This window comes from Conger conger, chromosome 5, assembly GCF_963514075.1.
Source record: "Conger conger chromosome 5, fConCon1.1, whole genome shotgun sequence".
Taxonomy (NCBI): Eukaryota; Metazoa; Chordata; class Actinopteri; order Anguilliformes; family Congridae; genus Conger; species Conger conger.
Window position 1 is genome coordinate 60,720,652 of NC_083764.1, and position 12,623 is coordinate 60,733,274.

Genomic DNA, 12,623 nt, shown 5'->3' on the forward strand with positions numbered 1-12,623 from the left:
AGTCTGTGAATGGCTTCAAACTACATTGAATGGTATGTATTACGGTATGTATTTAGCATGATCAAAGTTAGCGAAATCAAATGCATTACAATATAAACTTATATCCGTGTAAACACTTCCATCTGAGCAGAGTTCAATTTATTACCAGACTCTGAGCTACTGGGTCAGGTACCTTGAATTCATTAATGAAGAATGAATGGCCAATGAATGTTTTGGTCTGGTTGCATATCTCCTCCCAGAGTTTCATGAGATGTGTATGTAGAGGTTTTTTACAGAGAGATTTGTAGCATGTGCTAGGTGCGACATGGCTCAGGCAGTAAGAGCAGTCGTCTCATTGGCTCAGGCAGTAAGAGCAGTCGTCTCATTGGCTCAGGCAGTAAGAGCAGTCGTCTCATTGGCTCAGGCAGTAAGAGCAGTCGTCTGGCAGTTGGGGGGCTGCCGGTTCGATCCCCCGCCCGGGCTGTGTTGGAGTGTCCCTGAGCAAGACACCTAACCCCTAAATCAACCCTGGTCTTGGAGAGCCGCAGGGTGTGCTGGCTTTCGTTGTTGCTTGGCATTAATTGATCAATGAAAGCCGTTGATTACACGGTTAACTCACCTCACCTGGTTTCTTGGGTCTGAGTCGCTTGCTTATTTTAAGGTGGAGACGAAAGCCAGCACACCCTGCGGCTCTCCAGGACCAGGGTTGCCGACCCCTGCCCTAAATGCTCCTGACGAGCTGGTCGGTACCTTGCATGGCAGCCAATTGCCGTCGGTGTGTGAGTGTGTGTATGAATGGGTGAATGAGAAGCATCAATTGTGCAGCGCTTTGGATAAAGGCGCTATATAAATGCCAACCATTTACCATTTGGTGCAGTGGATCACACCATAGCCTCGTAACAACAATGTCATGGGTGGAATCTTTTTTTTCTTTTTGGGAGCCAGTTGTACCCCGTCTGATTCAATTAGAGCTAGTATTAGTTACACCGTCCCTCGGCGGCCTGAAGGAGAACGACACGCCTTCTTCAAGCCGTCTCGTCTCATGCCTGTTGCTGTGATTCCGAGGCGCCCGAGGTGCTTTGTTGTGCGGCGATCTACTAACCCTGCCAAGTCCCTCCCTCTGGAGCAGCGAGCCAATTATGCTGCTCCACGTGAGCCGGCCAAACTTGGCTCCACCAGGGTGGAATCTTTACCGGGGGTCTTCCTGCGTGGTGTTAGCATCTGGCTATTTTCAGGTCTTAGTCCCTCTACAGACCCTATAGCCTGTAGTGTAGTGATTAAGGTGCATGATTGGGACCCGCAAGGTCAGTGGTTCGATCCCCGCTGTAGCCACAATAAGATGCGCACAGCCGTTGGGCCCTCGTCTCCTGCTTAGTCTACTCAACTGCATGTCACTCTGGATAAGAACGTCTGCCAAATGCCATTAATGTAATGTAATGTAATGGGAGATGAGGTGGTCCGGACCACACCCATACAATCCTGACGTACAGAATTTATGTCCGACATGAAATGTCTTATTATATTTTCATTTGAATAGGTATTTGGTGGATGTGTAGTGATTACATCCCCCTGTGATAATTTGTGGTTATTTCCAGTGAAACAACAGCATGCGTGAGTAAATGTTTCATGGGTTTCTGTGGCGTTGGAGGGCTCAAGAGGATCTGAGAGAAGAAAGAGAGAGACAGAAAGACAGAGACGGAGAGATAGGGAGACCTTTGATTCCCCTTTATTATAACAACTATAAAGGAGACAGCTATTGTAACCCAAACAATTTAAACATACAAAATGGAAAAACAGGCAAAAAAAAGAAAAGACCTAGAAACCCCCAGACACAAGACAACCACCCCCTCAAAAAATGAAAAAATGAAAAAATGAAAAGAGAAAAACCACAAAAAGAGCACCATATTTCAGTGGACAGTGACATGTTTTTTGCTTCTGTACTCTAGCCCTTTGACTTTGAAAGGATACAATGACAATGAGGTTTATTTGGCTTCACAGATGTATTTTGTCATAAGTCAATGCAGATGAGAGCTGTTGATGTCTAGCCTTGATTCTAGATTCTAGACCCTGGGCATGCCCAAGTCAACTGTTTGGTTCATTATTAACTAGAAGAAAAAAAAAGATCTGGCCCAACGGACAAAAAATCACAGATGCTGGTGTAGATGTGTCAAAGCCTACCATACATAGAAGACTACATAGCAGGCCTACAGAGGGTACACTACAAGATGCAGACCACTGATAAACCTGAAGAACTGAGACAGAGAGAGCGAGACCGTGAGAGACAGACAGAAAGACAGAAAGAGAGAGGCATACAGAGCGAGAGAGAGAGGCACAGAGAGAGAGAGAGAGAGAGAGAGAGAGAGAGAGAGAGAGAGAGAGAGAGAAGCAAACAGGCAGGAACTGAGAGAGAGGTACAGAGAGAGAGACAGAGAGAGGCACATAGGCAGAAACAGAGACAGACACACAGAGAGAGAGGGACAGAGAGAGAGAGAGGCAAACAGGCAGAAACAGAGAGAGAGGCACAGAGAGAGATACAGAGAGGCACACAGGTAGAAACAGAGAGAGACAGAGAGAGGCACACAGGTAGAAACAGAGAGAGAGACAGAGAGAGGCACACAGGTAGAAACAGAGAGAGAGACAGACAGAGAGAGGGACAGAGAGAGAGAGAAGCACACAGGCAGAAACAGAGAGAGAGGCACACAGGCAGAAACAGAGAGACAGACAGAGAGAGAGGGACAGAGAGAGAGAGGCAAACAGGCAGAAACAAAGAGAGAGGCACAGACAGAGAGAGAAGCACACAGGCAGAAACAGAGAGAGAGACAGAGAGATAGACAGAGAGACAGACAGAGAGAGAGAGACAGAGAGAGAGAGAGAGGCACACAGGCAGAAACGGAGCGAGCGGTTGCTTGATGGATCGATGCACTCCAGCGGCGCTGGACGTACGAGGGGCTAGTCCCTCTAGGAGTGGCCTTTAGGAAAAGGCGCTCGGCCGTGGAGCAGTCAGCTGGCGGTGCGGACGGGGGGTTAATTACACCACGCAGACGTGGCTACCTCGTCTCCCGCTCGGTGTCCAGCTGGACCGCGCTCCGGCGTTCCTCCTGGAGTCCGCGGGGGCCTGGAGCCCGTCCCAGCACGCAGAGCCGGTGGGCGGACAGGCGGGGGACCGCTGCATGCTGGGTAATGGCGGAGCAGCAATGCTGACGGTGGGGTGTTATGGGTAAATATCGTTCTCTGCTGCTACACAGAAGGCGAGTGCTGGAGGTCGGCATGAAAAGTAATTTTCTCTTGATTTGCGCTGTCGGAGGAGGGCACACTCAATTTTACAGGGGATTACAGAGGAAATTGGGTTCCAGGGAAACAACTCGTGACCAAAACAACACATGGCCCAACTGCGTTCGGATTCAGGAGCCAGCTCTCGGGGCGGAAGACTTGATTCTTGACACGGAGTCACAGTCTCGCAGACACACAGATGAAGCCTAGTCCAGTTTGAATAGTGATTCCCCATGCGAGACTCACTTTAGTCCAGTGACGTCAAGCTTACTCCTGTGCCCGTGAAACCAGCCCTTAATTAGCATGGGCATGGAGGCGCAGTGGGTAGCACTGTGACTTCACAGCAAGGAGGTTGGGGCCTTTCTGTGGTTTTCCTCTCAGTCCAAAGTCCAGGGCTCAATGCCTCCACCTGTATTATCTATTGCATGCTGGGATAGGCTCCACATCTGGTATAAGTTGTTCAAAACCCACATACTAGCATACTACTATGCATACTAAATTTCAGGCTGATTTGCATTGAAATGAAGTACAAGTGGTATGTTAAGTATGCAGCTTCGAACACAGCCTGCGTCTCTGCGATGATTTGCCGACCTCACAGCCCATGTATGCTGGGAAAGGCTCCTGTGACTCTGATCAGGGATGAGCGATATGGCATGGATGGTTAAGTCTCAAAGAAAGGAATCAATTTCAGAATTCAGATAAAAGACTCAGACGAAGACCTCGCTAATTTGCATCTGGAAACTCAGGTTGAGGACACGATGCTTTAAAATTGCCATATTAATGGGAAAGATAATCTGTGAATGATTTAATGAATGACTTGGATGAAAAAAAAGGGACGGGATGACCTTCATATTGATCATTAACAGCCTCCATCTCATCCACAGGTGTTTTGCTTTAATGAGCTGTGTGGCAGGGATGGAATCCACAGCTTGTTAAATCCTATTTTTATACAGTCTATGGTTAAAGCCTGTTAATGAACCTATCAGGGCTCATCTGCACCCGTACTTTAACATTTCAGTCTTTACAGCCTTGTGCCAGGTGAATGGAATATTATTCATTATTATTATTATTATTATTATTATTATTGATCACCACTACTACTACTACTACTACTACTAATAATAATAATAATAGTAGGCTAGGCAGCACAGATGGTGCAGTGGGCAGCACTGGGTTCGAATCCCGGTCGGCGGGGGCCTCTCTGTGTGGAGTTTGCATGTTCTTCCCGTGTCTGCGTGGGTTTCCTCCGGGTACTCCGGTTTCCTCCCACAGTCCAAAGACATGCAGGTTAGGTTGATTGGAGAGTCTAAATTGCCCGTGGGTATGAGTGTGTGAGGGAATGGTGTGTGTGCCCTGCGATGGACTGGCGACCTGTCCAGGGTGTATTCCTGCCTTTCGCCCAATGTATGCTGGGATAGGCTCCAGCCCCCCTGTGACCCTGTTCAGGATAAGCGGGTTAAGATAATGGATGGATGGATGGATGGATGGATAGATAATAGGCTAATAATAATAACCCAACAGGCCAAACCTCATTGGTCAATTGCATAATTGCAATGTGCTTAGCTGGGGTTGAAATCTCAGGTCTAAACCCCTGGATCACAGAACTGCATTACAACTGAAACACTGGGGGGGGGTCTGGTCTGGGGGTTTAAAACCTGACGTTTAAACTCCAGCTGTGCATGCTGCCATTGACCTGATATGACATGCAAAATTCTCGGGGGGCGCTCACTAATTCAGAATTCGCGGTTCTTTTAAAACCGACTCAACCCGGTACATATCTGGGATGAAGCCATGTTGTTTCATTGTCTCATTCTCAGTCGCTGTCGCTACTCATCAGATGATCTATTTTTACTCCGTGTGGCTGGATTATGAGTCACAATCAGCCGCAGAAAGCGTCTGAAAAAGCACGCTAGGCATGACGATTCAGCTCCGCGTGAAATCTTGGCATTTATAAAATAAAAATAAATAAATAAATAAATAAACCTCCTCGCAGCCTACGCGGCGCACGTGTGCGCGTGCGTTTATGCGACCGTCCGATCGCTCTCGCTCTTCCAGATCCAATTGATTGAACGTCGGCGCCGCGTGTTTACGGGGTTGAGTACACCCCCTCTCCCTGTGACGGGGTAATTTTTCCACATTTACCACTGAAATAAAAAGAAATCTGCATCCGTCGGTTTTGGGGGGAGAAGGCAATTTGAGCTCTTGTAATAACTTGACAGGGAAGGTAAGAAACTGTGAAAGAACCAAGCTGCTTCGTATTTGTAGATCACGGGAAGAAAATATACTACTATATCTGAGCAGCACACATATAATTGAGTAATAGCCATTAGCCGGTACTCTGGTAAGCAGAGAACAGAGGAAAGGGATCCCTGCTGATTTATTCTTTTAGAAGAGCTCGGTAGAAAATGGGTCATGAAAACAAACCATCTGTGAAATTCCATCAGGTCTTTTCGACCAAGTCATTATCAGTCAAATCTGTGCGGCTTACCTGATAACATTAACAAATTCACCGGAGAGCGAAGGAGAGAGAGTTATAGGAGAGAGGAGGGAGAGATTAGCACAACAGAGAGAGGGAAATGAGAAGACTGCCCTAGGAAGGAGTCCGACCTTCCGCCTGAAAACAACTTTCAATAGCTCCAATACCAGCGCTCAGTCTGATTCAAATGTACACGTGTACTGCACATAGGAAGTACGGCTACTTCTAATCATTTGTTGAAAGGGCTCATCTCTGTAATTTGGTAAATAAAGGGCTATGTTCCACCCACATGCCCTTGCCATGACAGCCAGCTATTTGCGCCGCTGCTGGCTATTATTAGACTAAAGATAACCTGTCACCGTCAGCGGAGGGAGAGATACGCGGAGAGCGCTCCTTCATTTTCCGTCTGTCAGGGGCGCCGTTTAATCTCGCGCGTTAAGAGATAAAACGGGGAGATTCTGAAGAGGGGAGAGGCACGGGGAGAGAGGGAGAGGGGAGGGAGACGGAGAGATAAGGGGGACTCGGCGAGAGGGTGAGGAAGTCGGAGGAGCGATGGGAATATCAGGGATAGCAACATTACAAATGAGGTGTCGATTTTGGAAACAGTGATGGGACATCCCCACGCCTCTTTCCTCTCCTCCCTCTGAGTTCAGAGTCGTGTGTGTGTGTGTGTGTGTGTGTGTGTGTGTGGACACAACACATGAGTGCGTCCATATGTGTGTACGATTATATGCGTTTAAGCGTTTCGCACAGTGCATGGATACACTATAGATCCATTTGAGATCACAGATGTGTGACTAATCTGTTAACCTGTGATTAAGTCTGCTCCCTGGCTCACTATCCTCCTCAGAGGCATTAATCAGCCAATCTCCCGCTCTTCACAAAAGGCCAGTAATCAGCATTTGCTTGTCCTGGGGGAGAGATAACCAGAAGAGTGAATTAACTCCGACACTATAAAAATCACAACCTCTCCCGTAGTATCAGCGCGATCGCAGGCCCTTTGTAAAAACCCGTCACAAAAGGTTGACGATGTTCGTCTAAGAGACGGCGGCTTCACAGACCTATCGCGCAGGGAATTTATTCTTTTTCTGAATCTAAATGAAAATAATAATAGTCATTAAACGGAAGACAGAAGTGCATTCTGGGCAATCGGAGCGAACGGTTGCCATCCCTACCGGAGGATTGCAGAAGGCGTTTGGGGCGAAAGACTGTTCTGAGCAAGGCACCCAGCAGACTAGAGAGCAAGTCACACATTATCCACATTATGAGAGTCATATTAAAAGGGAAGACATTGTGCCACTCACAGGAACTAATCACAGTAAAAGACTGGTACTGGAACCCGGAAGGTTGGTGGTTCAAGCCCCGGCGTAGCCACAAAAAGGTCTGCACAGCTGTTGGGCCCTTAACCCTACATTGCTCCAGGGGGGATTGTCCCCTGCTTAATTTAGTCAACTGTATGTCGCTTTGGATAAAAGTGTCAGCTAAATAACAGATAAATAACAAAAGATCAGTGTGAACTGGTACAGGCAAACCTCTCCCTCAACCAAAGGTCTGATTTTGAAGGAATGTGGCCACATCTGTTATAGCATGGAATAACATGGAATATAAACATGCTTCACAGTGATTGAGAATCTGTTACACTGTTAAAAAAGACTGTTCCTCCATTACCAAGTCTGGGACCAACACAGCCACGGCGATAGGCCGCCATGCAAGGCGCCAACCAGCTCGTCAGGAGTATTTGGGGGGTTAGGGGTCTTGCTCAGGGACACTTCAACACACCCAGGGCAGTATTGAACCGGCAACCCTCCAACATCCAGACGACTGCTCTACCACCTGAGCTAATGTCGCCCCCATCTGGACCACAGCCGACTTGCCGCCTGAACGAGTGGAGCTTTGTCTAAGAAACAGGGGACCGGGGACTGACATTCCCCTAGAACAGGGGTCGGCAACCCTGGTCCTGGAGAGTAACAAGTAACAAGTGCCAAGTAACAATGAAAGCCAGCACACCCTGCGGCTCTCCAGGACCAGGGTTGCCGACCCCTGCCCTAGAACCTCGCAAACTCTAGTTCTTACCGGAGGTACTGCAGTTTATTAAGACTCTGGTGCCAAAAAGCACATTTAGCCATTGAAGTCACAGAACTGTGAAGTTTCCCCGGTGAAATTTACACCGCACAGCAGACACAGTAATACTTATTTCATTCATGTTCGTCCCTTCACCTTTAGTTACCCAATGTACATACTCTGATGTCAAAAAAGCCCCATAGTCAAACATAGCAGCCTCCATGAACCATGAACCTGATGCAATTAAGCCACAGTGCTGTTACCAGAGCGGAAGGGGCTGTTTTCAGTTATTAAACTTTTATATAGATTACTGAGTCCGTAGTTCTACACGGAGATCATCAAGCTTTTGTGTAGTCTTCTACTGAACATGGACCTCAATGCATTCTGGCTCTGACCTCCCCTGTTCAGCATTCTCTTTACAGCCAAGATCATCACAGATACACAGAAATCAGTGGATCTTAGCTCAAGCAAACAACGGTTTTTATTTGCGCTTCTTTCCCAAGGGTTCTTTTTTTTCTTTTTCAAGCGTTTTTCCCCCCCAAGAATGCTTGTAGTGCCCCCATGTGGTCCTAGAGTGAGGACTGTTTTATTAAACTCCACTGAATTTAGAGCCATAACCAATCCACCTTTTTTATATGTCTTATCACTATAAAGCAGGGCTACTCATGCGGAGGAGTGTGTGTGTGTGTGTGTGTGTGTGTGTGTGTGTGTGTGTGAGTGTGTGTGTATTCTTCATCCAATCCTATAATTCCTCAAAGTAACAGAGAACATCCGTTTACAGGTTTCCATGTTCGTTTACTCAGAATTCCGGTTTGACTTATTGCCATTAGCTTTTTTAAACCGATGATTTATCACAATGAAACCGCAGTAACCAGGTGGCTACACTTTGAAGCGTTTAGGATTTAGCCAGCAAATCAATGAATTAATCAGCTGCTCAACACACAGTCCCCTTTACGGACTACATTTGAATAAGCTTCTTATTACATATGCCGAAAATCAACATCAAGAGAAAAAAAAAGTTAATCTGACGCACATGATACCAAGAACAACACTGCCTCTGTTACACGTTTAAGAAAGAAGAATGAGCGAGAGGGCTTTGCAAGCTAATATTTGTGACCGAGTTGTGCTTACAGTGGTCTGCAGTTCATCGGCGTTATATAACGCGTTTAGGCTAAATCTCTCTCTCGCTCGCTCTCAGACACGCACCCCCGAGTTCCCAGAATCCCGTGTCTCCATTGGCCAGCCCGTGGGATTGGGGGTAGAGGGCCCCCGGGCCGGTCTACTGGCTGGACATGGCTGAACAGGGAGAGAGGATTTATGAGCGCGTCGTAATCCTGATTAACACAGAGAGAGGGGAGGGGGAGAGGAGAGGGGGGACACAGGGGAACCCCACGCCTGGCCCAAAGGGTCGGGACCGAGGCAGAACAGTGTGGCGTGTGTGGGGGCATATTTGCACACTGACGCACCCTAGGAAGTGAGTCAAAAAACAGGACAAGTAGGACAGGTCCCAACACCACACACCCACACAGACACACACAGCACCAATACACAAACACTCAGACACATCTACACAAACACACACCTCCCCTACACACAAGCACCCACAGACACACACAGCACCAATACACACTCGGACACATCTACACAAACACACACCTCCCACACACACAAACACCCTTACACACCACCCACACACAAACTCCAAAACAGGAGCCAGTCTGGGTAAATACTTTATATATTTTTGTTGTTTTATATGTTCAAATACAGTGTAGAAAACAAAATGAAACATGATAGGTTTATTGTGAGAAGGGCTGACCGTAGCCCGCTCTGTAGTTTGATTGTAGACGGCCTCTTTTTCACATTGTCCCCCTGCGGCTTCTCAGCTGTACAGCAGGGGGCTTCAAAATCACAGTTGGCAAATCAACATCGTACATCTTTACGCTTACATAAAATAGTACCATTTTGCTTACATGAATAGTACCGTTAAGCATCTACGCAATTACTTCTGGAAAAAAAAAACTGTTAAAATGTTTCATTTACAAGCTTATTGGAAAACTTAAAAACAGGAGCTTTACGCATCCCCTACTACGATTCAGAGTAAGGCCTTGTCTATAGGCAGACCAATATATATTTTCAAAACGCAAAATTTCACATTTTTGCCTCGGAAATGGCATTTTAGGTCACTAAAACCGGAGCTTTTCAAATAGGAAACGCAGCGATCAGTGTTTTCGTGTGGACGGATGAAAACAGAGCTTTCCGTGTAAACCTTGTATCGTCTGAACCACATAACCTGTAAACCACGTCGGAAAAATGGCGCAGAGCAATGAGCTTAATGTTCAGCGCCTGTTAAGTTCTGGAATGTATTGCGTGTAGATTGATGGATATTAATTTAAAAACGGCTGAAAAAAATAATAAAGTGTTCAAAAATGGTCTACGCATAGACAAGGCCTTGTATCTTTATTAAAAGTCCTGAGAGTGAACTAAAGATTGGACCGAGGCACCTAACAGACGGGAAGAGGTCTCATTAACCCCCAAATGGGTGGAACTACAATGACCTGTCAATCACTGACGTGGCTAAACCAATTAAAAGACTTCACAGCATAAAAGACGGTCGTTGGTTCAGATCAGGGAGTCGTATGGGGGTTCCGGCCATCGTGGGCTACATGAAGCCTCATTCTCCCATCACTATTGAAGGCAAACAAAAATGGCAGACGGTCCCCTTGCAATCCACAAACCAAAAACACTTGGGAAGGCTCCTGTGATGCAAGGGATGGTGTTGCCTTCAGCCACAAGGCACGGCCTAAGATTCAAACCTCACTCGACTAGACTCAAAGGCTCTAAAGCAGGGGTGCACAACAAGGGCCAATCCGTTTCAGGATTTCGTGCCAACCTCTGGTCTTAATCATTAAACCGACTCAGTCTGACACGTGTAAGAGCACCGGCTACAGCTGCAGACTGCAGAAGTGTATCCTCATGATTTTACTGTGCTCAAGTACAGACTTGAACCATTTATAGAGCTGTAAGCAAATTAAAAACAAGGCTGTAACAAAGACCAGTGCGCAGACTGGCCCTCAAGCACCGGAGCTGTGTACCCCTGCTCTAAAGGGTCCACCACTATATCCCTGAAATACTGACTACATTTTGTGAGCTTAATATTTTTATTTGACGTGCACACACACGCACACACACGCGCACGCACACACACACACACACACACACACACACACGCACACTCTCTCTCTCGCTTATAAATGCACCGGATTTGAAAATTTAAACCCAGTTTGAGTTGAACAGAGCTCCACATAAATCTTATTTAACACTAGCAATGCCACCCTGGGTCAGTACTGCATATCAAACCAAATACTTGTGTCTTAGCTTAAAATTCATTTGAAATATCAACATGGGTATGTGCGAAAATATTTCTTTAACAGAAATACTGCATGGCAGGACAGTGGGCTGTGACCGGTCCTGTCTTCACACCTGAGGTCTCAGGCAGACACAACATCACTGAAGAGCAACAGAACTTTAAGGACCAGTTACACAGACAAGCGTAATCCCGGACTAAATTGAGTTTTTATGGTGCAGACTAGTCTTAAACAGTATCTGTGAACCTGGCCCTTAACATTCTGCTGCTCTTCAAAGTGGTCTACTCATAAAATACAACCCCTCACGCCTCCCCACAGCTCCAAAAGCACCACGGCAACACACTAAACTCCCCCCTCATGGTCAGAAGGCAATTTAAGAAGACATACTTAATTGTGATATTTTAGGAAAATCATCCAATTATAGATAAAACTGGAGCACAAAGGTACTGCAGTTATATTCAGTCAAGGTGTTGCAGCAAAGAAAGTGTAGCAGAATGAGCCCTTGGGAACCACATTAGCTGCAGATGTGCAAGTAATCTGGCCCACACAGGTGTACAGATGTGCAGGTAATCTGGCCCACACAGGTGTACAGATGTGCAGGTAATCTGGCCCACACAGGTGTGCACATGTGCAGGTAATCTGGCCCACACAGGTGTGCAGATGTGCAAGTAAACTGGCCAACACAGGTGTACAGATGTGCAAGTAATCTGGCCCACACAGGTGTGCAGATGTGCAAGTAAACTGGCCCACACAGGTGTACAGATGTGCAGGTAATCTGGCCCACACAGGTGTGCAGGTAATCTGGCCCACACAGGTGTGCAGGTAATCTGGCCCACACAGGTGTGCAGGTAATCTGGCCCACACAGGTGTACAGGTGTGCAGGTAATCTGGCCCACACAGGTGTACAGGTGTGCAGGTAAACTGGCCCATAGTCTGAGCTGTATGCACTGGCGGGTTGGGTTCTCAACTTGTTGACGATACAGCTTGCTGAGCACTGTATGTTATGCTGCATGCCAGATATCTCAGAAACCTGTAGTTATGACTGTCCAACCAGGAAGGATTACTGGAAAGGCCTGTTAGTTTACGAATCGGAAAGTCAGGTATAATTTCTCAGGTCCGAGTTGCTGAGTAGGAAACTGACGCTGTTCAAAATGGCTGGAATGTCGGAATGCACAATAACTAATAATCGATTTTTACTGTTCCCAACGAACAGTAACTCTGAAGGTTTCACTCTTCATAAAGTGTCAGAGCTGGCGACAGCTTTGCTCGCCAGCGATTACGTTACTAATGGTTGCTATGAAGTAACCACTGGAGCTCGTAAGTCTGATCCCCCAAGTCGGCACTCACAAGTTTCCGAGATATCTGGAACGCGGCGTTACTTTTCGTTGCGTTCGGTCCCCAAGTTCTCACCCCACTCGCACCCCCCGCCCCGCTCCCCTCCCCTCCCCACCCCCCCCCCTCTCTCCATCAGC